This window comes from Calidris pugnax, unplaced genomic scaffold (genome assembly GCF_001431845.1).
Source record: "Calidris pugnax isolate Ruff unplaced genomic scaffold, ASM143184v1 scaffold177, whole genome shotgun sequence".
In the NCBI taxonomy this organism is placed as follows: Eukaryota; Metazoa; Chordata; class Aves; order Charadriiformes; family Scolopacidae; genus Calidris; species Calidris pugnax.
In genome coordinates, this window is record NW_015090909.1 from 253,780 (window position 1) to 278,635 (window position 24,856).

Sequence of the window (24,856 nt, forward strand, 5' to 3'; positions counted from 1 at the left end):
CTTCCTGCCGCATTGTCAACGGCTCATTCCTGTTCTGTGTAGTTATTTTCTCCAGGATTATTTTTAGGCTGTGGAATCATGACTTCAAAACTGTCCTTGTAGGATGATCTTGCTGCCTCCTATTTGAGTCTTACAGCGTGTCTAGTAAAAAGCTCTATCTTGGAATTCAGCTCAGGTGTTTTGCTACCATAATCTCTATGTTCTCTGTTTGACAGTCTGTGTTCAATATTGATTTCTCATCTCACTTAGTTTCCCAAGATTTCTTAATACTTCCTTTTCATATTTCAGATGGTTTCACTGATTTGTTTGCTTTATATGAAACATTTTAGACTATTCTTTAATCTACTTCTGTGTATTGATATTCTTGACTAATCATAGACTCAGAGAATGGTTTAGGTTGGAAGGGACCTTAAAGATCAGCTAGTTCCAGTCCCCTCCCATGGGGAGGGACACCTTCCAATAGACCAAGTTGTTTAAAGTCCCATCCAATTCAACCTTGAACACCTCCAGGGATGGGGCATCCACAACTTGTCTGTTCCAGTGCCCCAGCACCCTCAAAGTAAAGAATTTCTTCCTAAGATCTAATCTAAATCTTTCAGTTTAAAACTGTTACCCCTCATCCTATCACTCCACTCCTGATAAAGAGTCCCTCCCCATCTTTCCTGTAGGCCCCCTTTAGGTACTGGAAGGGGCGATAAGGTCTCCCTGGAGCCTTCTCCAGGCTGAACAAACCCAGCTCTCTCAGCCTGTCTTTATAGCAGAGGTGCTCCAGCCCTCTATTAGAGGGCTTTGTGGCCCTCCTCTGGACTCTCTCCAATAGGTCCATGTCCTTCTTATATTTCAGGTATAACAAGAAAGTTATTTAAGTTTCAAAAAGAATATCACTTTACTATTTTCCCATTAGTTTCAATACTACGTTGTGGCTGAGTAGGTATTTTGCCAAGTTTTTTTAAATAATAACTATATACTTTTATATACAGATACTATGGGTACTCAAACAGTCTTCACCCTCCAAAATCAGATATGAACACATTTTATGTCTCTGTTTTACTTTGCAGTTTACATTATTTTATTAACATTTCAGAATTAGTTATGGGTAGCAGATTTAAGTATTTAATAATAAAAATCAAATTTTAAAGGAGAATTAGTCCCCTCCCATGGGGAGGGACACCTTCCAATAGACCAAGTTGTTTAAAGTCCCATCCAATTCAACCTTGAACACCTCCAGGGATGGGGCATCCACAACTTGTCTGTTCCAGTGCCCCAGCACCCTCAAAGTAAAGAATTTCTTCCTAAGATCTAATCTAAATCTTTCAGTTTAAAACTGTTACCCCTCATCCTATCACTCCACTCCTGATAAAGAGTCCCTCCCCATCTTTCCTGTAGGCCCCCTTTAGGTACTGGAAGGGGCGATAAGGTCTCCCTGGAGCCTTCTCCAGGCTGAACAAACCCAGCTCTCTCAGCCTGTCTTTATAGCAGAGGTGCTCCAGCCCTCTATTAGAGGGCTTTGTGGCCCTCCTCTGGACTCTCTCCAATAGGTCCATGTCCTTCTTATATTTCAGGTATAACAAGAAAGTTATTTAAGTTTCAAAAAGAATATCACTTTACTATTTTCCCATTAGTTTCAATACTACGTTGTGGCTGAGTAGGTATTTTGCCAAGTTTTTTTAAATAATAACTATATACTTTTATATACAGATACTATGGGTACTCAAACAGTCTTCACCCTCCAAAATCAGATATGAACACATTTTATGTCTCTGTTTTACTTTGCAGTTTACATTATTTTATTAACATTTCAGAATTAGTTATGGGTAGCAGATTTAAGTATTTAATAATAAAAATCAAATTTTAAAGGAGAATTATTAATTGGGGCTATGAATTTCTCTTCCTATCAGTCAAGCAATATAACAGAATTTTTATTGTGAGGTAGTTTCACAAATTATCCTGTATTAGCAGAGGATGGACTAGAAATTTGACTCAAATTCCACTGAAGTTGATGGAAGTCGCTGCCTTGGTACTTAGGGGCTAATTATAGTTTAGGCTAAATCTCCCTAACTTCTTACTGTAGTCAGTGAAGAGAGATGAGCTTCTCTAAGGGGCAGTTTAAAGCAGTATAGCGTAGCTGTTCTTATTCATGCCCAGAAGGTTCATGTGGTAATTATCAGTATAACCTGAGGTTTCTGTAGCATCCAAGACCATAGCAGCTAATCCTTTCACATATTAATTATAGTACAAAATGACAATATTAATTTTAACTTTACATTGAGTAGAAGGTAGTTTTTATAAAAACATCTGTTATACAATTACATAAAGCACATTATTATTTTCTATAAATATACATAAGAACAAAAAAAGTAGTGGCAGAATATTTAAGCTTCCTTTTAGGAAGATTTCTTAAAGATATATAGGGGCTCAATGAAAGAATGTGTCCCATTATGTAGTCGTTAATAAGTATTGATATTTGCTAACACTGATTAGTAACACTGTGCTGCTTGGTTGGGGCATGCACACCACACATACATGCCATTTGTGGAAAAAAAAAACCTGAATATATTGCATGTTGCCTTTGAGCTTTAAAAAGAACAGAATAAAAAGTGTAATAATTCTGGGTCAAGGGATTTCATGTCAAAAATTACGAGAGGTCTCATGCAAGTATCACAAGTCACAGTGTCAACAGGGAAAACAGTTCTAATGGTTTCGTCCTAAATCCCTGAAACTATAAATGTTTAGTTACCTTTAGTCAAATCAGGACACTACGTATTCTTGTTAGGGCAATTTAATGGTTTTTTTCAAGGATTATATTTCAAGTTCACTTCCTTAGCTCAGCTGGTCTGTGTAAGAATCTTCTACTTCCTGCATCCTAAGGCATTCCCAGCTTTGCTCTCAGTCCAGTTATCAGTTCCACATGTCATCAAAGAAACATGGAGGTTTTGGGTGACTGTTGAATATTCTCCTTTCAGTTTCTCTTTCTCGGTTTACTGAGCAGCTGCACAGGAAAAAAAAGAAACCCAGTTGTGTTCAAGTCATGCAGGCATTTAAATAGTTTGCTTGCTAAAACATTAACATCTAAACTATTAATTTAATGCCTATATAATCCTATGGCAAGTATTGGGTATTGGGTAGATGTGGTGCTGAGGGACATGGTTTAGTGGGGGTTTTATCAGAGTTAGATTAATGGTTGGACTCTTAAGGTCCCTTCCAATCTAGATGATTCTATGACTAAACACTTACGCCAGGACAACAGAAGAGAGAATAAAATGGCAGGGATGAGAAGTCAGGATACTTCAACTGACCAAAGGTTGTCAAAAGTTTTAGAGATAATAAAGAAACCTTTCACATCTTCCCATGATGTTGGTAAAGCTCAAAGAATCTGGATACACAATTCCCTTACGTGTACATCAAGAATTCTTCATTATGTATTTATATTTTAAAAGATTGTGGAGTGGACTAATCAAACCAGACAAAGCAAATAATAAATCATCCTTTCTGAAGAGTTGAGTTAATTTTGTCAGTGTAACTTCAGGTCACACATTGCTACGTACAGTTCATGCATATATATCTAGAGTTTGTTTCATTCCCTAGTGAATTATTTCGTTCTATAAATATAACTTCGCAGATGTCCCTTCACACGCACAAACAAAACAAAAAGAAAAAAGGGAGGGAAATCTATTATCTCTGCTCTCTGAGTGATGTTCAAGGCAAATACATTCTAAGAATTGAAGAACTGAAGGGCATTCTTTCTTTTGTTTATTCACTTCTATGCATAAGAAAGGGATTTTAAGAGCCATACTAGATGTTCGTGGGTGACCTTATAAAAGAAGGAATTTTTTCTTTCTTTCCCCAGTATTTCTGCAACATGCCAGAGATTCTTTTTTTATTTCAGTTGAGTGAGTTATGCTGGCATTTTAGGCCCACTTAAAGATTGTATTAGAGCATGAGTATCACAGTGCTTTTTCAATATCTCTGTTTAATACAGCCTTCCTAGCTCCACGCTCAGATACGATTCTTTATTCTTTTAAGCCAGACAGCCAATTTTAGAGGTTTCTGTTCCTAGGCACTTATTCCTGACCCTCTGCTTCAGTTTCAGTTGTGCCAGTGCTCCTGTACACAGAGTTACCTGGGTTTGAAACAATATTCCAGGGTTTTGGAGTTTGTTAGTTAACCTGAAAAATGAAACTGAATGAAGCTACAGCATGTTTCCATAAATTCTTCAGATTGCCACAACTCAAGTTGCAATAAATTTTGTCACAAGGGTAAAGAGCAGTATATGAAATGCAGGAGTGTGTTTTGTCAGAGAGTTTATGATTAATATGGTATTTTTATCTTGAGGAGATTAACATTTAAAACCATGTTGCAAAAATCAGAAAAATAATGTTTTTTAGTCATTGGTCTTCTTTTTCAGCACTACATACTTTTAGACGTACACTTAATAATTTTATATCTGTAATTTTTGTTGCATGCAGAAGTGAAACACTTGCTCAGGTTTGTTTCTTCTCTCTATCAAATTTCTTTAGCTTTTGATAACACTTATTATCTGGAAAAGTTTGTTTCTCTGTTGTCAGTGCCTTGGGTCACAATTTCCATTGCACTGTTTGCTGTTTCTACAGATCATGAATTTGATAGCTTGAGTAATAATAACAAAAACCCAACAGATAAAACGTGTAAAATAGAGCATCTAACAGCAGCCCCGTCACCAAAGAATTTGTTTCACATGGATAATATATGCCTGAAATAGCTCTCTTAAATGAAATAATCTAATATTTCAATTTTCTAAGACTTTCACACGTGAAACCCCCTGAAGGTGATAAATTTATGCTCAAAGACATTTGGGTTAGCATCTATCTTGAGTATACATTAGCTTCTCATCGTTACAGCATCGTAATCATTCTTCATCTGCAGACCTATGAAGTAAGAGAGCTATTGTTTCTGCCTGAAAGGTGGCAAAATACAATACAGAAAGGGTAACTCTTTCAAAATCATACACAAAAAAATAATCTGTAGAATATCTGGCAATAATCTGAGATTTTCCTAATTTCTAAAATGGTGTGAAGCTTCTGATTCATCCTTCCTCCATCCATTAATGAAAATTTACAAAATAAGATTGGCAAAAGGTGACAAAATAATCTGTGACAAACAGGAAAAGAAGGATCCCATCACTTAGAAGAGAGCCACAGTCCTGTTTGTGCACTAGACAGAGCTACACTTTCTGCCATAGAAAATTCCGCATGTGGAGTCTGGGTTTGGTCACTTGCTCTTTGCCCACTGGGGGCTGGAGGTTTATGTTTATATTTCTTCTTGTGGATATGCTGCTTATTAAATTGTTCTTTAGAAATGCTCAGCATAGCATACCATTAAGTAATAGTGATTGCCTGGCCTGTAGAACTCAATAGCTAAGAGTTATCACATAACTACATTTTTCACTTCCCTGTCTGCTCCCAAGTATGAGAGAGGGGAGAGAACCTACTACAATCAGTGACTTTATACAAATTCCTCCTCCTCCCCCCAAAAGATTCACATTTTTCATGATTCATTTTGCATCATGTGGGATTGCCAGCTGTATACCCTCACAGGCAACTGCTCTCTTTACACTTTGAAATCAGGACCAGCAGGATTTTTTCATAGTCACAAAATAGCTTGCTTTAACATTTTCAGAAAATATTCTCTTCATGCCCTCAGTAGAAAATAGTCTCTTCACACCCTCAGTAATTCCAGTACCTATTCTCTGATGCTTAAAATAAGTAGTTATTTCTTTAATTTCCACCTGCACGTTTTGGGAGTGTAGCATTCTATTATTTAATCTCAGCCATTTTCCTCTGTTTCTTTATAATTTTCTTTTCAGTTATGTGTCTTATTAAAGGTACTCAAATGATAACTTTCCTAATCATCATAAATCATTTTTACTTCAGGGTTTCACATTTTCTCTTTGGTATCTTTATTTAATATGGTCTGGTTTATTTTTTCAAAAAATTCTTTGATTTTCCAGTAACCTATTCTCATGTCTGTCATCTTTTCCTGTGTAATGAAATTCAAATAATTGTATGGTTTAGCTATTTATTCCTCAACTATGAACTGTAAAGACTGTGAGGACATGAGTATATTTTGTGTGATATATTTTCTAGAAGCAGCTCTTTGGTTAAATTTAAAATAAAAAGGAATTTAAAAATTGATCAGAATTTAAATGAAGTGGAAAACTAAATCCATATGCCAAGCAAAGATCCTAAATTGTTTTACAATTTATAACATAGATTTTTCTTTAAATAGCCAATCACCAAGAAAAATAAAATCTTATGCTGATTTATTATTCTTAGCTCTCCCAGAGAACTTGCAGAAATGGCTTATGCTTAAGACCATATTATGGTCTCTCCATATATAGAGACATAATAATAGTATCTCATAGGACTGTGTCAAGACGTAACTGGCTAATGTTTGGAGAAATCATCACCAACTTTCAGCTCATAAGAAAGATGGCTCAGTACTGTTAATAATTACATTCATTTGTTGTCACTAAAAATTGACAAACTTAAATTGGAAACATTTATATGATGGTATGTTAAGCAAAAGTTTTATTCTGTTTTGAATCCTTGAATCTGCAAAGCTATTTTACTACTTGGCAAGGTTTGTGGATTGTATGGTCTGTGATGATGGTACAGGTGCTCTAGTAAGTTGTATTGATGCTACACTGCTAGACTTCGGGAGAGGAGCTTATGTAGTGCCCAACGGCAGTATCTGTCACTCCTTTGAACTGAGTGAAGGATTTCCAAATATTCCCTATCCATCACAACTTTTAAACTTTTTGTTACTGCCTTTCCCTTACTTCTGTTATTTCACATGCCATAGTATGGATGTATACAGTGACTGTTCAGGCTTTTCAATAGCATGAATATGAAATAAGTGCAATACAAATATAATATAGAATTTTCTCTTTCGATAACTGTTTCTTCCTTACTTGATTATATTACATGATTTACTGCCTGCTGTGGTTTGTATCCCCTACATAAACAAGCAGTCAGGTATTTTGCCTCAGATATGAGAAATTTTTATGAAAAACAGATCCATTATTCCAATAGGCTTATTAACTTAGAAACAGGTAGTTTACAGTATAAGACTTGAAAAGTGTGGTCTGATTTATGGCAGTTAAACTATTGTAAATTTGACAAGTGTCTTGGATATCCAATGTGCTTGTGGGAAACATGACTAAATTTTTCCTTACACTGATTTCACAGGACATGTTCAATAGTACACTTTTAATTTTACTGATAAAGGTAAAAGGTTGCTCATTATATATACTAATATACATTTTCTTTCATTTAAAAACAATTCTCCTCCTATTTCTGCCCCTTTCCACAAATAAAAAACACACTTTGGTAGAAACAGGGTAAAATCAGGCTCCTGAGATCACCTTTTCCTCTTCTACTTTCAAGAGAAATGCAAAGGTTTAAAAGTCACTGAAGAAAACATGAAACCCTATATTGTCTACATGAGAAGGATTCTACAGATGGAGCTCAAATAAGGGAGATTCAGTGGTGTGAGTAATAGAGAAACTTCTCCAAACCTTTTCACACAACTGGGAGTATCTCTCATCTAGTGTTTTTCTGATGCAAAGAAAGAAAAATATCTTTTTCCTCCCTCTATATAGTTTGTATTTTGTCTAATTATACATTCTGGTTATTTTCTTCTGGTCACCTTACTGACTTCCGTGGGCATTGCATCAGGCCTTACCAACAAAAATCCTTAGGCCAGATCTGTAGCAAATGTAAATACACGTAGTTTTATTAACTTGTGTGGACCTTTGCAGCTGAGGTGGTTTGATTGTGTTTTGATGGGACGGTAAGCCTCTATACATGCATGAACATTAACAGACTGATATAAATGCTTACAAAGTACCTGTAGAGCAGGCTCGTGTCAATTGTGGTAGTCAAACACTCCAGTGTTCTGTATTACAAAAGACTGTTTCTCGTGAACCAAAAATATGTATGTTTGTGTAAGGTTGCAAAGCTGCTGTTGGATGTTCTTAATTTTTAACAAAATCAAAATCCAGGATTCAGTAGCTAAATGAATGCTGAGATGAGTGATTGTTTTGCAATTTAATGAGGACATGAGGTAGGCCTAGAGCTCTGTGGCTGAGTGGTTTTTTTAGAGTCCCGTTTCAAGTGGTGCAATGTATTTTCAGTTTTACTTTAATAAGATATGAGGGTACATACTCAGCTTCTTGTTGATCTGAAAAAGGTACAAAAGAAATGCAGAAACCTGATGCTTTCATTGAAACTGTGGGAAATCAAGGGCCCTCAGCATCTTTGCAAATCTTGTGTTAAGTGCCTCAAGCTGATGGCAAAAATTGGAGTTCCCTGAATGGAACTCCAGAGTGCATTTCACACAGTGCAGAATCTCCAATGAAAATACTCTTGCCTATGCTATTAAAATCAATGCAAACTAGAAATTAAATAAAACTAAAAAAAGTAATACAAAAATGGATAACCTCAAATCTTCTGACTCATTACCTCCTTCAACCCAAACTGTCTATATCCATCATCTGATACTAAAATACTTGGCGTTAATCTACTGTTACGAATGTCACTGTTCTCTACAATTTGTTTAAGATTATATTTTTTTAGAGTATTACAATTGACAATTTGGCAGAGCATAAAGTATCAGCTAATGAGTTGGAAGAACAGACTGTACTTGCAAATACAAACCATTTATATATGAACTATCTGCAGTTTCTTGTGAAAATTTGTATTTGAGTACCAGGTTCTGACCTCACTTGTAACTCCACTACCCCATATCCAGCACAGAGAGTAACATTTTCTGATATAGTAGTATCCCCTGTGTAAAGAATTATCTCATATTTTGAGTATATAATTCAAACACAACTTTAAAGTAAATGGTGCTCCACAGCTTTCTCAGCACTTATGGAGGTCAGAAAATAAAGACAAATATGCCTCCTCTGATCTTTGTACATCCAACGCTAATTAAAACACGTTCTAAAAAGTTCAAGACCATTATTTTGGCCCCACCTTCCTGTGAAGGATGCTGGAGTGCACAGTACCTGGCTTGCACTTCATTCATTCACTGGAAAGTCCCCCCCTATCCAGCCGTTCAGAGTCTGTGAAGACAGATGGCCATGAAAAAGCCTAAAAGAGGTCCAGTCAACTGAGCAACGAAGCTGGTGAAGGGTCTAGGGCACAAGTATTTGTAGAAAATAATTTTATACGCTCAATTAATTTTTAAACTAAAATTTCTAAATCCCATGCTTGGATTGGTCAGGTATGTAGATGAATTGATTAACTTGCTAATTGCATGTGATAATTTTAACTATAGGACAATTTTTAGGACACAGTATCTTGCTACTTATTTGTAGATCAGGAGTCAATAATGGCACTGAGGTACAAGAAGAGCAGAAATAGGGGGATGTTCAGATTTAAACGGTAAAAATTAGTGCAAACAAAATATCCTACATGCAGAGAAACAGAAAATGTCTAAGAAGGGGTACAGTAATGGTACACAAAAAAATGAAGGACACAAAGGTTCACAACTTTTATTCAACCCATTTTTAAACTCAAGCAGGACGACTCATCTCATTATATGGTTGAAGTTTTAAGGTAATGAAAATATTTGTTGATATCATAACTGGTAAGCCTCTCTAGAGACCTATATTGAGGTTAAACAGACTCTGTACTGGCAGTTAACACATATCCAGAACCTCATGGCAACTAAAAAATGACAGCTGCTTAATGGATAAGGAGGCACTTAATTATTTTTTTTAACTGTAGGATAGGCTTTGGGCTGCTCTACAAAGGCAAACTGATTCACAGAAGGCCAAGAACAGAATTAGTTATGAGCCAGCAATAATACACTAACTCCCCGCATAAAGTCAGATGTTGCTTAATCTTTTTGTATCATAGTATTATCTAAGAATGATTTATTAATAAAGGAGCCTGCTTAACCATTCTACTGTAGCTTACACAACATTAATTTCCCTGTATAAACAAGTCCTGGAATTCACAGGGAGAAAAAAATTATAAAGAAAATATAAACCTCTTATAGTGCAGTATTTACATCCATCAGATGTTGCTGATCATGAAAGTTACGAAACTGTACTTGGCAAATGATAAATTGGGCACAGTTTGGTGGCCTTTATGCTCCTCAAACTGTCCTTGTCCTAGAAGCGTAAACATTAATGGGGGACTACCCTTTCCCTGATGCTACGGGCACCTATATAAATGCTCTATATTGTCCAGTCCTTCTGATATATAGCATTACTTCATACTTCCTTCTCATAAATTTTCTAGAATTGTTAACCTGTGACTTAGCTTGGATTCTACCAATGCTATATTTCACTTTTTCAAGGAACTGATGTGAGTTCTTGTAAAACAATATCAACCTGTTATGCACAATTTTTTAAATTCTGATTGTCAGATGGGCTACATTTCTGATCAGGGAAAACTAATGGAATGCAGAGGAATTCTCAATATTGCCTACTAGTGTAAACAATAATGCCTTTAGCAACCTCTGTTCATTAAAGGTTTGAGGATGGTTCCTTTAAATTTATGTTAACGTTACTTTCCAATTTACTAGAAAGAGGAGACTTAGGCTGACAAGGAGACAGTGTTATGGGGGTGGAAAATGTATATGATCAAATCAGTGAAGCCAGAGGTGGGAGGAACAGCTGCTTCTTAAGTAATGACATATAAGTAATATTAGTCCCATTGGTTTAATTACATTGTAACCTTAAACAACAAACATCTGTTTTCTGTGTTTTCTTCCCAAAGGCCCTGACATTTCCAACATAACCAAACCTTCTTATATTCTTCATAATAAAATAGTTTGGAGCAGTCAATAGTAGGAATGTTATTAGTATTTAAAAAAAAAAAACAACAACAAACCACACACAAATCCAAAACTAAGATCCACAGGAAAAACATGTCACAGTTCTTCTCACAGATTTCTTGTCTCCTATATTCTACTTGATTGTATGCTACAAAATGCAGAAATGAAGGATGGAGGAAATAATAGATTAGGATGCCAGTATTTTTTCTCCTATTCTCCTGTTCTCATGAATGTTTGCAAAGAACACGTACCTGTGATCTATGAGGCATACTTAACTTTCAGATCAATTCTGTTTCCAGTATAAAAATAACTGGTGAATCACTGTGCAGATCTCAAGCATGTTTTTAAATTCCGTTGTGTTTTCCTTTCTCTCTTTGGTGCATCTACAAAAACAATCCATTTTTAGGTCTTGTGTACTTGGGGTATGATGTACTGCTGTGATAAAGGGTGAGGGAATCTGAATAAGTCTATGTGCCATACAGGAGGTCTGAGCAAATCACAGAAAAAGTAAAAGAATCCTACAGGGCAAAGACTTGTTTTATAGTAAAATTAAATGTCCTGAAAAATTGTATTTGTAAGTAGATACTTCTAGATATTAAGTGCCAGGTCCCTAGAAATACCTAAAATGAAACAGGTAGGTCGGTAAGTGGAAAGATAAGCAGGCTGGGTAGTCTTGCAAATATGGTTATCTGCTAGGTTTTTGGAGAAACTTACCTGAAATCAGGAACTTGTAACTTTCAGTGGTGTAGGAAATAATTTTTGAAGGAGGATTACAAATGCAGAAATGTATACAGAAAGAACAATTTCAGGAATGCAATATAAATTGCATTATATTAATGTATTTCAAGAAAGGTACAGTATGTATTAAAGATGGAATTCAGGTTTAGAATGTATTTTAATAATTAATAAAAAATCATTAGACCAGTATTGTAAATTTTATAGATTATATGCATGTTACATAGAAGATTAGCTGCGTCTATGAAATTTTATAAATCTGTAGGGTGTGGAAATTCACAATTAGAGATATGTCCCAATCCCCCAAACTCTGATAATGCACTAATCACACACTTAGAAGACATTTCATTATTTTAAGTCTCATATTAGAATGTAATGACTGTTAAAGATGTATTAAAATAGTTGGAAAATAACTGCTTTTCACATTGTCTAAAAATATTTGAAAATACATTATATTCCACAAATATTCTGATCTGAAAAATGCAGAAATATGTTTGAAATATTTTAATATATATTTTAAACATAAGGATCTTGTGTTTTGTTACAAAATGTGCCTGAATTTAATTTAAAAGGGGTAAAAACTAATTGGAATCTATAAAAAAATTAATTTCATAATGAAATCTTCACATGACTTTTTTGTTTTTCAAGAAGACTGTGCTGTCTTGTATGCAAAAATGGGTAACTCCTATCTACCTTCAGTCTACCTAGTAGTTATTTTCACAGACTTACAATAGACTTTGCTTTTGAAATGCTCTTTCTAGAGTATTGCAACAGAGCACCTTTACTTACTTTCTGCCTCCGTGACACATGTTCAGGATCAGACCAGAGTAACTGACAGATTGGAGATCTTCAAGCTATTACCAGTGCCAGGGACTCACCCTGATCCATTTTTTAGGGTTTTGCTCTCAACTATGTGTCAGTTACTGCAATGTGCATCCCCATCTTGGCCAGTCTAGTCTGAACTGGCATTTTAGCTTGAGGAACTCATCAAAGTAGATTTTAACATAAGACTCTGAATTATGAACTGAAACTGCAGAGGCGATAGCAGACATTGTGTTCTACAGGCTCCGCTACAGGGAAATAACCTGAAGCAGAGGAACAGGTGTGCGACAAAAAATAATTGAAATAGTAAAATTTCTGAGTTAATTTATCAGTATCTTATCTGCCACATTAGCAGTCTTGATCTTAGGAGTACTTATGAACTAGGGTGACGTTTTCTCCTCTTCTCAGTGTAGTGCCTTTATAATCTGTGATGGAAGGCCATATTCTTAAACTGTAACATCATTCCTGAGGTTTCTTTTTAATTTGTAATTAATTTGCAAAGTGACTATTAAAATTAAATGCAGTAATCCACTAATCTGATGAGATACCACATCATTGATCCTAATCAGTTGTCTTTGTATTATGAGTGCCAGCATTAAATTAGGTATCTTAGCAAAGCACCACATTTGGGGTAATGATAACTCCAGGTGTGTTTATATATGGACTCAAATATTGAAAAGACATCTGTATGCATTCTGTGAATAAGGTGAACAATAGCAGCTTCTGCATGCATCATCTTGCATTTAGTTGTGTTAAAATGCAAGTTTGTTAAACAACCATATAAGTTTTCATTTTTAAACTGGGCCAATGAGGCAAACATTAAATGAAGTCATCCAACTCCACAGCAAAACCTCCAATTAATAAGGTTCTCCATTAACGTAGTGGTTTGTGATCTGTCAACATCCTCTGTTTTATATTGATTTTTCCATATGTATTCCCCAATACTAAATGCAATGCCTAAAATCTAGAAATTTTATGGGAAAACAAAAGTAATCGCTCAAAATTTCTACATAGTTTGTTTGATGACATTTAATTCCATAAAATTGGAACTGATTGGCAATGCTCCTAATTTTGTGTTTCAGCCCATTTATTTTTGTCTTGTAGTATCTGGTTCTATACTTTTTTTGGGCTTGATTCAAAACTGTTGCTCTTAATACTGCAGTTTTTTCTTGGAGCTAGATACAGTTTCACAGTGTACGCTGAGGATATAAATAGGAAGTGAAAATTGCTGAATTGAGATATATGTTATCTGTGGTTTAAATCCCATTATACAGGGCATATCTAAACTGCTAACGATGGCCAGGAAGCAGGCTCAAGCACTGGGTCCGCTCATCATCCACTCAGTTCCTTGGATTACTTAGGATCATTCCAAAGCTGAAATTGGAGTGCTCCCAAAAAGCAGGATGAATCAAATCAGGGCATCAAAATTAGCTTCCTCTACCTACGCAGTCTTTTAAAAAACTGTCTCAGAATGTTTAGCACCCTCAAATGCACTCTCATACCCCTCCCTTGGTCCTTTCTGTCACCTCAGTTTTGAGCTCTCTGGTAGGTTGCAGTGAGGCTATTACATTACTACAGACACTCTGAAATTTAAAAGTGTACAATACCAATAATATATTAGGGCAACAGAGCACTACGTGAGAACCAGAAGAAAGTGAGGTCCAAAAGCTCAGTACCCTGGCTGTGGGCAATCTGCCCCAAAAGAGGCTGCCCTTAAGTAGTGTGGGTAGAAAGCAATCCACTCCACATTGCGTTGGAGTTGCTTAGGTATTTGAAATTGGTAGTGTTGAGAATGTGAGAAAAAATATTCAGGATGGTTTTCTGGTCAACCTAAGTGATTTTGCATGGGAGGAAGTGTTTAAATTTGAAATTTTGGGTTGGTCTCATTCCTAGTTAAGAACAATTTTTTTTTTTTTAGGAAAAATAAGTACTACCCTAAAGCTCTTTGGAAGAAAAAGGTTTTGTCTGTAATAAAAGGTGTGGTAAGATTTTCCTTTTCAAGATTTAAAAAAGTATTAAGTAACATGTAATTTCTGGTGACTTTAAGAAAAACATGTAACTGCAGATTTCAGAGAGAGAATATTTGTTGGCTTGTCACAGAATTGCAGAAGGATATGGGGTTGAAAGGGACCTCTGGAGATCATCTAGTTCAACCCGCCTGCCAGAGCAGGTTCACCCAGAGCAGGTTGCACAGCAACATATCCAGGCAGGTTTTGAATGTCTCCAAAGATGGAGACTCCACCACCCCCCTGGGCTGCCTGTTCCAGTGCTCCATCACCCTCAAAGTAAATTAGTTCCTCCTCGTGTTTAGATGAAACTTCCTATATTCAAGTTACTTCTTGTCCTGTCACTGGACACCACTGAAAAAAGACTGGCCCCTTCCTCTTATACCCACCCTTCAAGCATTGATCAGGTCCCTCCCTCAGTGTTCTGTTCTCCAGACTAAAAATACCCAAGTCCCTCAGGCTTTCCTCATGAGAGAGACGTTCTAGGCCCCTAATCATCTCTGTAGCCCTTTGCTGTACCCTCTACAGCAGTTCCCTGTCCTTCTTGAACTAGGGAGCCCAGAACTGGACACAGTACTCCAGATGGGGCCTCACCAGGACAGACTAAAGGGGGAGGATGACCTCCCTTGATCTGCTGGTCACACTCTTCTTGATGCACCCCAGGATGCCATGGGCCTTCTTGGCCACAAGGGCATATTGCTGGCTCATGGTCATCCTGTTGTCCACCAGGACTCCCAGTTCCTTTTCCTCAGAGCTGTTCTCCAGCAGGTCAGCCCTTAACCTGTATTGGTGCAGGGGGTTATTCCTCCCCAGGTACAGGACTCCATACTTGCCTTTGTTGAACTTCATTGAGTTTCTCTCCGTCCAACTCTCCAGCCTGTCCAGGTCTCACCGAATGGTGCCACAGCCTTCTGGGGTGTCAGCCACCCCTCCCAGTTTTATGCCATCAGCAAACTTGCTTGAATATATTGAAACAGGACTGGACCTAGTACTGACTCCTTGTTACAGGCCTCCAATTAGACTCTGTGACACTAATCATGACCCTCTGAGCTCTATCTTTTGGACAGATTGCCTAGATTTTCATTCTTCACTTCAACACAAGAAGTCAAATGTGAAAAGTTAAATCAGTCCTTTTGCATTGAGTTGGTGGTATCGCCTGATTTGTAGAAGGTGACATTTCCTATTTGTTAAATTTTCACAGCATCTTGTTCTCTGTGAAGTTTCTATTTCTGATAAATTTTGGTTTTGAATTGTTATAGTAGTTTTTTAAGGACTCAGAAAGAAAGTAACTCCAGAATTGTAGGAAAACTATATCCATGCCCAATTAATAGGCGGTATTCATAGGTGAAGTGCAGAGGCTTGGCTGTACCTGGGCTGCCTGTTCCAGTGCTCCATCACCCTCAAAGTAAATTAGTTCCTCCTCGTGTTTAGATGAAACTTCCTATATTCAAGTTACTTCTTGTCCTGTCACTGGACACCACTGAAAAAAGACTGGCCCCTTCCTCTTATACCCACCCTTCAAGCATTGATCAGGTCCCTCCCTCAGTGTTCTGTTCTCCAGACTAAAAATACCCAAGTCCCTCAGGCTTTCCTCATGAGAGAGACGTTCTAGGCCCCTAATCATCTCTGTAGCCCTTTGCTGTACCCTCTACAGCAGTTCCCTGTCCTTCTTGAACTATGGAGCCCAGAACTGGACACAGTACTCCAGATGGGGCCTCACCAGGACAGACTAAAGGGGGAGGATGACCTCCCTTGATCTGCTGGTCACACTCTTCTTGATGCACCCCAGGATGCCATGGGCCTTCTTGGCCACAAGGGCATATTGCTGGCTCATGGTCATCCTGTTGTCCACCAGGACTCCCAGTTCCTTTTCCTCAGAGCTGTTCTCCAGCCGGACAGCCCTTAACCTGTACTGGTGCAGGGGGTTATTCCTCCCCAGGTACAGGACTCCATACTTGCCTTTGTTGAACTTCATTGAGTTTCTCTCCGTCCAACTCTCCAGCCTGTCCAGGTCTCACCGAATGGTGCCACAGCCTTCTGGGGTGTCAGCCACCCCTCCCAGTTTTATGCCATCAGCAAACTTGCTTGAATATATTGAAACAGGACTGGACCTAGTACTGACTCCTTGTTACAGGCCTCCAATTAGACTCTGTGACACTAATCATGACCCTCTGAGCTCTATCTTTTGGACAGATTGCCTAGATTTTCATTCTTCACTTCAACACAAGAAGTCAAATGTGAAAAGTTAAATCAGTCCTTTTGCATTGAGTTGGTGGTATCGCCTGATTTGTAGAAGGTGACATTTCCTATTTGTTAAATTTTCACAGCATCTTGTTCTCTGTGAAGTTTCTATTTCTGATAAATTTTGGTTTTGAATTGTTATAGTAGTTTTTTAAGGACTCAGAAAGAAAGTAACTCCAGAATTGTAGGAAAACTATATCCATGCCCAATTAATAGGCGGTATTCATAGGTGAAGTGCAGAGGCTTGGCTGTAAAATCTAAGATCTCTTGACGTATACTGTTCCTGAGCAGTGGAAGAGTTTTCTTCTATCATTTCCAGTAACTTGAATGTATGGAGAGGAATAATTCTAGTGTCTCACCTGTAGCACTGAAGCTGTATGTTGGACACATTGACACCTCACTATCTTCATTTCTGAACCCAGCTTGAACTTCCATCCATATTAACTCTTGCGAATAGTGAACTTTCCCGTCAAACTCAGAATGTGTAGAAGGGACTTCATCATCTTACATAGCTGCTATGCTGTGGGTCTGAAAATTCTAAGGTTATTAATAGAGGTTACATGTCAAACAATCTGCAAAGACTAGGAGGAGATAATGAAAGAGACAGAAATAAACAGTAAGGTAGTGCAGGGCTGAGAAAGGGCCAAGTTTGGGGAACGCACTGGTACATCTGTAAAACTCAGTTTCCTTGGATGTTAGTCTCTCCTGGGTCTTCAGGTTTTAAGAACCTTTCACTTTGTAAGTTCTACAGTAAAAAAAATAAAAGTAAAAAATCCAAAATAATATAAACTTTCCAGAAGACCACATAGAAGATTTTAGTCTGGCAAATAATGCAATGCAATCTAGATGTTTCCTATTTACACTCAAATAAACCCTATTTCCTTTCAAAATAAACTCACACACTAACACACAGTGCTGGAATCCTTACTGTAAATCAAACAGTTCTAGAAAAACTGTAGCAAAGGGATCAGTGAGAGGTCATGTGCCTCACCCCTTTGTGCTGAGGCATGATCCATCCTGTTGCTCCTCAACCTCTACTTGTACAGTTGATATTTATATATATTTAAAATCTCCTATTTTTCTCACTGAGAATTTTCTGTAGGGCCTCATGACGGGACCACAGAATTTGTCTATTGTTTCATCCTAGGTTAATGTATGCATTTCCAAGCAGAGGACTTAACTGTCTTCATTATATAATGCCAAATATTCAGACAATAGAAGCTAAGCCTGTTGTCAAATTGCATTTCCAATTGATATTCTGTGAGACATTAGAAGTCACTACATATATCTTCAGTGCATGTGGGAGTCATGACATTAAAAATGACATAAAACTTATTATGTAGACAGAAAATAAACATTTTCTTCCCTTAAAGAATTTAAGATTGATGGATAATTACTTTGCTTGCCAAGGAGAGACTTCCATAATCAGTATAAATCACAAGGTCATTAAATTGGTACGGCAATGAGAAATAAATCAATGCCCTGAAGATGACTTGTAATTGCTTGTTGCAGGATACATGGTTGAATGATATTTTGTAAAGACCATACTGTGCATCTATCTAATTGGGTTGGATGTGTTAGAGAGTCTATAACAGAGCTAGCTGAATAAGTCAAAGACCACCCACATATGAGCCAAATGACTTACGTGTCTGTGGGACACTCAGGAAATTCTGTACTCAGTGCTCCATCTCAAGTCTATCAGGAAATTCCGAGGATACCTTAAAAAAGAATAGGAAGAGAAACAAAAGGTTGATGCAATTCATTTTGTGTAATGTTTCTAAAACCAATGATACGGAGACAAAAGTGACATGCAGTCATAGTGACAGCGATGCTATTTTGGAATGTTCTACTTGTACGTCTTTCATAATTGGATTCAAATGACCAGAAAGTGACACTTCTCCCACAAGCAGCCAGCGCTTTCTTGTAGCCGAATCTGATAAGTAGTTCAGAATCAGAATCTCGAGAAATTAAGACTTTGCAGTTCTTGACCTTTTAGTACTATGGGTTTATAAATAATATATTCACCAAAATCAACTTAATTAACATGTGCATCTGCAGAAAGACAGTAAATATTCTAAAATTGAACTAAATTGTGGTACAATATTATCAGTGAGCTTCATATTCTAGAGAATTGCCTCGAGTCTGTTTTGCAACCTGGGCAAAATAATGTGTATATCTAAACCCCATTTATTCTATTGTTTTCCCTGTGAATTCTGGACTTTTTTGTTCTCAGTTAATGTCTATATCATTGTGGATTAACTCCATTAAAATAATAGGATCATACCCAATTTACATCAGTGTAATTTTGTTTTAACATGCCTGTTACTAGTGAAGTAAAAGGCAGGGATTTATTAAATGTTATTGCTCATTCAACATGCTTAGTTTCAAGCAAATGTATTTGTTTGGTACGGATGACAATGATAAAGTAGTTATATGACATTAGGGTTTAATCAGTGTCTAATTCCTGTTGTGCTGAGAGCTGTACAAATATAGAAAAAGACATGTTCCTTACCTCCAGATGTCTTACGATTACAAATGCAAATAATAGGCTTGGCAAAATGCTGCTTCGTGCAAACAAATGAAAAAGGTACAATTAACATACTTTTATTAGTTTTATGTATTGTAGTTGGGTTTTTATGTTTTGTCTGTTTCGGGTTTTTTGTTTCTTTTTTTTTTTTTTTTTTTTTCAGATTATACCTAAAAAAAACCAACCCCAAAACCCAACCTCTCTATAGTAGCACAAAATAAAAATGAAGCTTCATTCAAATCTTGAATACCTTGACTGCAATAATCAACAGCTGGTTATTTTTTTTTTTTTTTTTTTTTTTTTTTTTTGACCTGGGAGAACACATAATGGAAAGGGGAGACAGCAGGTATAGCCAGAGTAGTTACTGCAAACAAGTTGGGAAGGTATAAAAGATGTGGACCACGTTATTTGCCCAGTAAGTTACTAAGAAGAGCAAAGCAAGTCTGAAATGGTTCTTTAACCTGAATCCCTCAGTTTTATTGTTCGTTATCTGAGAATAGGCACACACACAAGTGTTAGAGAGTCTTCAGAGTGCTTATTAAAGCAGTTCACTATCTGCATATTGCCATGGCTACTACCCAAGCATGAAATTCAAAGAGCAATGGATACAGCATCATTCAAAATTCTAAACATTATTTTAGATTAAAAATTTGTATATTGTCCCTATTTTTATAAAGAGCAAAAGCAAAATTTGTATCAAAACTCCAATGCATACAGCCTGTTCAAAATTGAGATTCATCCTTCTTAATGAAGCTGGTCAGTATCTCTCTAAAACCAAACTGAATGAGTAAAGCAAAAAATTAATTTTACACATTCCTCTAATGGTTAAATCCAGTTTTAAATTTAATTTATATTTAATGTAAACCTTTGATGGCAAATGAGTAAGAAAACAGCAAAGTAGTTTCCAGTCTGTCAAATCAGGATGAAGAACTCACCTGTCTTGAAGGTTTCATGACTATAACTTGTCTGAATTATGTTGAGTTAGCCTTCAGAAGAAAATCCAAATATTTGGAATTAGGTGATAACATGAGCAATTAGAAAATACGCTGTCAAGCATGATCAGTTCTAACATGGATACTTCACTCCAGTAGTCACAGTCTTCTAGTAAAATTAGTTTGCTGAACACAACAGAATGCTGACATTCCTTTTCTCTTTGATTATATTCTGCTTTCACTTTCATCCTGTCTCATACCTCTTCTGAATCATGAAAATTTCTTTTTTTGTGGTGAGATTTAAAAAATTGTCCTTTTCTGTTATCCATGAGTGACAATGAGAGAAAGAGTTCATACTTTTCTGAAAAGGTGAAGTTGTTACGTTTCTGGTTTCTTAGAGTAGATATTGGGCCAGATTTTCAGGTGCCATCAAATGTGGTTCTTTTACTGTAAGCAAACAAAGCATGCAGTCAGGAAGGCGGTACACAGGAGAGGTGAACAGATTAGGTGTCTGAACCATATGAAGTTCGAACTTTGTTGAATGCCTAAAAACAAATTTATGAAATAGTAGAAAAAAGAGATTTAAAGATTTCAAGGCTTCAGCTGAATAAACTAGAGCCATAGTATCTGCTGCTGTTCATTGCTCATTTGCCACATCTCTGTATAGAGAAGGGACAAATAAGTCTTTGAAGTCTTTTCGAAATATTGATCCTTGAGTAGCATTCTTGGACTTGAACCCTTTCAAAGAAGCTGATGACTTACCAGAACTAGGCAGCATATTCTTTTATCAGCACCACCGGTGGACATTTTCATTTCCACTAGCACTGTTTGAATACAGAAGGGGAAGACCATGGGCCACTGAACTGCCACTGATTGGCAGTTGTACTTAAAATTAATCTTTATGATGGTGAGGTCTATGCTTCACATGTTAGATATAGAGGAGCTGGTCCTCCTGCTAAGCATTTAACTTGGATGCTTACATGTGAATTGTATAGAAGATTAGGTAACAATTTTGAGTCTCCACGTCTAACTGTCTTTGAGAACAAATCAGACAGACATTTAGGCAGGGAAGTAGATTGAAAGGTGTCTCATACCTTCCTTCACTTCTGTGATAGCTTCTTGCCATTCCTTTTCACTTTGCCTACACGTCCACAATGGCCTGGTGAAAGAATTGCAAACACCACAGATGCAATTTATTACCTGAAGAAGCAGACAGAAAGAGGGAAGCCAAAAACATTTCTTATTTTATTTTAGGAATTTAAGTTGAGGATAAGAGGTGTTTTCCCTTGGCCAGGGAGGCGAAGGGAAAGGAGGGATAATGCCAGCTGCTCTGTTACTCACGAAGGCAAGATCTCACTAATTCGATGTTCTTCTCCACCTACATACAGAGAATAATCATCTCCTAAAAATATTTATACATCCATACTGATTTCAAATAGAACACATGCTTCCAAAAATGTAATAAAGAGATGTATGTTCCAATAATGAAGGTTATAAAATATTTAAATACTTCCTCCGCTTCTCTCAAGAGGAAATGCCAAATAGCAAAGAGGAAGGAGATTCCAACTTCTCTTGTTTTTAGTGTGAGGTTCTTATTCCCCTTTGCTTTATCACTCTTCTCCCAGAATAAAAACCTATTACTATTTTGTGATGCATATCCTGATCCAAACTTCATACATATGCATTGCCATATGTTTCACACATCATATGCTTTCCTTAGTTTCATTTCAGGTTCAACATCAACACTCTTTACCCATCACGCTTATATACACATACTTTGTTCATTTCACACATCTTCCTATGTTTGCAGAGTTGAACAGAGAAAGAAGTTGAATTGACTATATATCTTGGGGGGAAGAAGAGACTCAAGTCAATATCTAGGCCCTTCTATGTCATCCTTACTCACTGCTTACTTGAAAAGAACAACATGGGATATTCACTGACTATGTGAATCCAACCTATACTCCCTTGCTTCTGCAGGAGTAGAATTTCAGTGAACTTGAGAAAAATACCCAATTATTTTACGTGAAGCATCACGAGGAGAAACTACAAGAAGATTTGCGTATCTCTAGGCAGCATTTCAAAATGTAATTTTAGATTCCCTATCACCTAGTAGAGTGCCTTGCTTAGTTTAACACCCAGGTTATCCTGGGGACAAGTGGTTGTCTGAGTAGGGAGCCTCAGAGGCCAACATCCTGGCACGATCTAGAATGAAGACTTCTCTATGGGAAACCCTGGTGCAGCTCATGATGCTCAAGCCAAGAGACCTAGGCATACATTTTAGACTCCAAAGAGGGTATCATGGTTTTCCAGACAATGATGTACCAGCACTGTAAAAGGAATCCCGTTTATAATGAGTGAATGACAAAAAACCAAAAACAAACAGGGCAGAAAGGAGAAAGGAAAGGCTTGTATTGGTTGTTCCCAGCTCTAAAACTCCTAAGGAACTGCCAATGGAAGACACTTCACTTTTGAAGCATTCTTCTAGGATATTGCAATGGATAAGTGAAATGATTGCTACACAGGGCACACAGCAGATGTTTCCCTGGAATTTGAAGTTTTTTTCCTGGAGGTCTGGTTGTAGTCTGGGATTCCTTTAATTTTAAATTGTTTTGGTTTTTTTTGGTTTGGTTTTTTGGGGTTTTTTTTGTGGGTTTTTTTTTCGGGGCTGGGGGAGGGGGGGAAGTGTGTGGACAGGGGCAGGGTAGGAATAATGTGATTTAGCTGCCAAGTAGCTGAGGAAGGAATTGTAAAGAATTTTTTTTATCAGTGGAAATGAGATGCTATAGCAGCTCTTCTTGTAAATTCTGCTTTTTTTTTTTTTTTTTTTTAGGAAGCGTTTGTGTTGTGGGCGCTTAAAAATGGATAACAAAATGAAGAGTTCTTCTATAGCGTTTGTGTTGTGGGCGCTTACAAATGGATAACAAAATGAAGAGTTCTTCTATGTTTTAGAGGAAGACATTGTTTGCTTGGTTTATTGACCTGGATGGTCATCTTTTGGTTCCCAAGGTGAGAGATCTAGCATTGTTCATTGTTATTCATGGACAAACTGACTTTTGGAACAGACCATAACTATATCATTACATTATGCTAATGTAATTGAAACAGGTGTTGTAAAATAGCATTTCTTATTATGTTTAAATTTTACAGTCTACACTTACAGTGTATAAGAGTATGAACACTTGGAATTGTGAATGTCAACATTTCCAGATTTGTAATAGCCTTAGGCATCCCACCACATATTTCAGATCTTACATGGCAATACTACATGCGTTTTCAGACAATGATCCTTTTGATTTGCTTTCTACTTACCATTTTTGTCATGGCTATAGAAGCGTTTGTGTTGTGGGCGCTTACAAATGGATAACAAAATGAAGAGTTCTTCTATGTTTTAGAGGAAGACATTGTTTGCTTGGTTTATTGACCTGGATGGTCATCTTTTGGTTCCCAAGGTGAGAGATCTAGCATTGTTCATTGTTATTTATGGACAAACTGACTTTTGGAACTATTTAGATATCGAATGAAACATTTTCAATTTTTTTTGACCTCCTTATAGTCATTAATGTAATAATTTTAGATTACTCATAACATAGTCCATGTTCTTGTGTATGGGGTGGATAACTAAAATTTTTCTTGGGTAGTGATTCTCTTCTCCTGGTACCTGATAAAAAGCATATGGGTTTCACAAAGTATAAATGTTATGTGTCTTAGTGTGAGAGGCATACACAATCTGGATGTTTTTGTTTATATCTGTACTGCCCCTATTCAAATATAATTCATTTTTAACTGTGTTTTGCAGTTCTCCTTCAGCAAGTGTGAAAATGAGAAATTGTATAAAATAACTAATAATTTAGTGTTTTGAGTGCCCACCTGGAAAGTGGAATAGCTGAGATCATTTCCCTTCTCCAAATCACATCATGTACAAGCAGCATTTTAGGAAGGAGGTAGGAATTAGGTATCATGTTGGCTAAGGGTACAGTTGCCATAGAAGGCTCCTGTTCCTAAGTCAATTACTTGAGCTGCTCGGGGCAACAAACCCCAGGGTATGGGTGTGAGCTATTGCTTAAGGAGTCTGCAATATCCTGGTTCATCACCACCATTAACCTCTGTTGGGGGAGGCTCCTCATTTGACCTCTGTCCTTTCAGAACCCTAAATATCAGAGGAAACAGCCATTCATTTGATATTTATACAGATAAGAATACAGCTTTATTCTCATTTGACATTTATGTACAGTTACATTATGGTTTTTCAGATAAATGTCAAATGAAAGGTTTCCAAATCTGACATTTTTTAATAGTATGCCTAAAAATGTTGCTGTCAAATGAAGGACTGTGATTCATGTGGCACTTAGAGCAGTCTACCTGTCTTCTCCACACAACTTGAAGGCTAATTCCATCTAAACAGAGATCAGCAGAGATCAGTATGGTAGCACCTGACCAAAAAGGAAGATGGGAATTAATCAATTTGAAGAAAAAAAACTCATTCTCAAGTAATAGACGCTCTGAGTCTTACTATCAAAGAGGTAAATAACCATTTTAAGTCCTTCAGACTTCAATACTTTTTGGTCCTTCTACATATTTCACATATGGAAGGTTTAATATTTAATCCCAGATCTACTTATTTTTAGATACTTGACATTATACAGGATTTTGATTTAGCAGAGTGATACCACAAGGTACTGAAATTGCAATGCATGTGCAAATTATGCTTCACAGAATACAGGAACTGCCCTATAGAGTTGAATCACAATACAAGTGTGATT

The 24,856-nt window shown here is 36.8% G+C and overlaps 1 long non-coding RNA gene across 2 annotated transcripts; it reads right to left on the reverse strand.

Annotated features, from left to right (window-relative positions):
• Positions 1 to 2,368: 2,368 nt before the first annotated feature.
• Positions 2,369 to 18,527, reverse strand: LOC106892228. 2 transcript variants are annotated; one of them, XR_001412832.1, is made up of 4 exons: positions 18,280 to 18,527; positions 16,994 to 17,171; positions 11,082 to 11,213; positions 2,369 to 2,989 (listed from the first exon to the last, which is right to left on the reverse strand). It is a non-coding gene; the product is annotated as an uncharacterized LOC106892228 (long non-coding RNA). The 2 variants fall into 2 exon arrangements; XR_001412831.1 differs by lacking the exon at positions 18,280 to 18,527 and having other exon boundaries at positions 16,994 to 17,522.
• Positions 18,528 to 24,856: the final 6,329 nt, after the last annotated feature.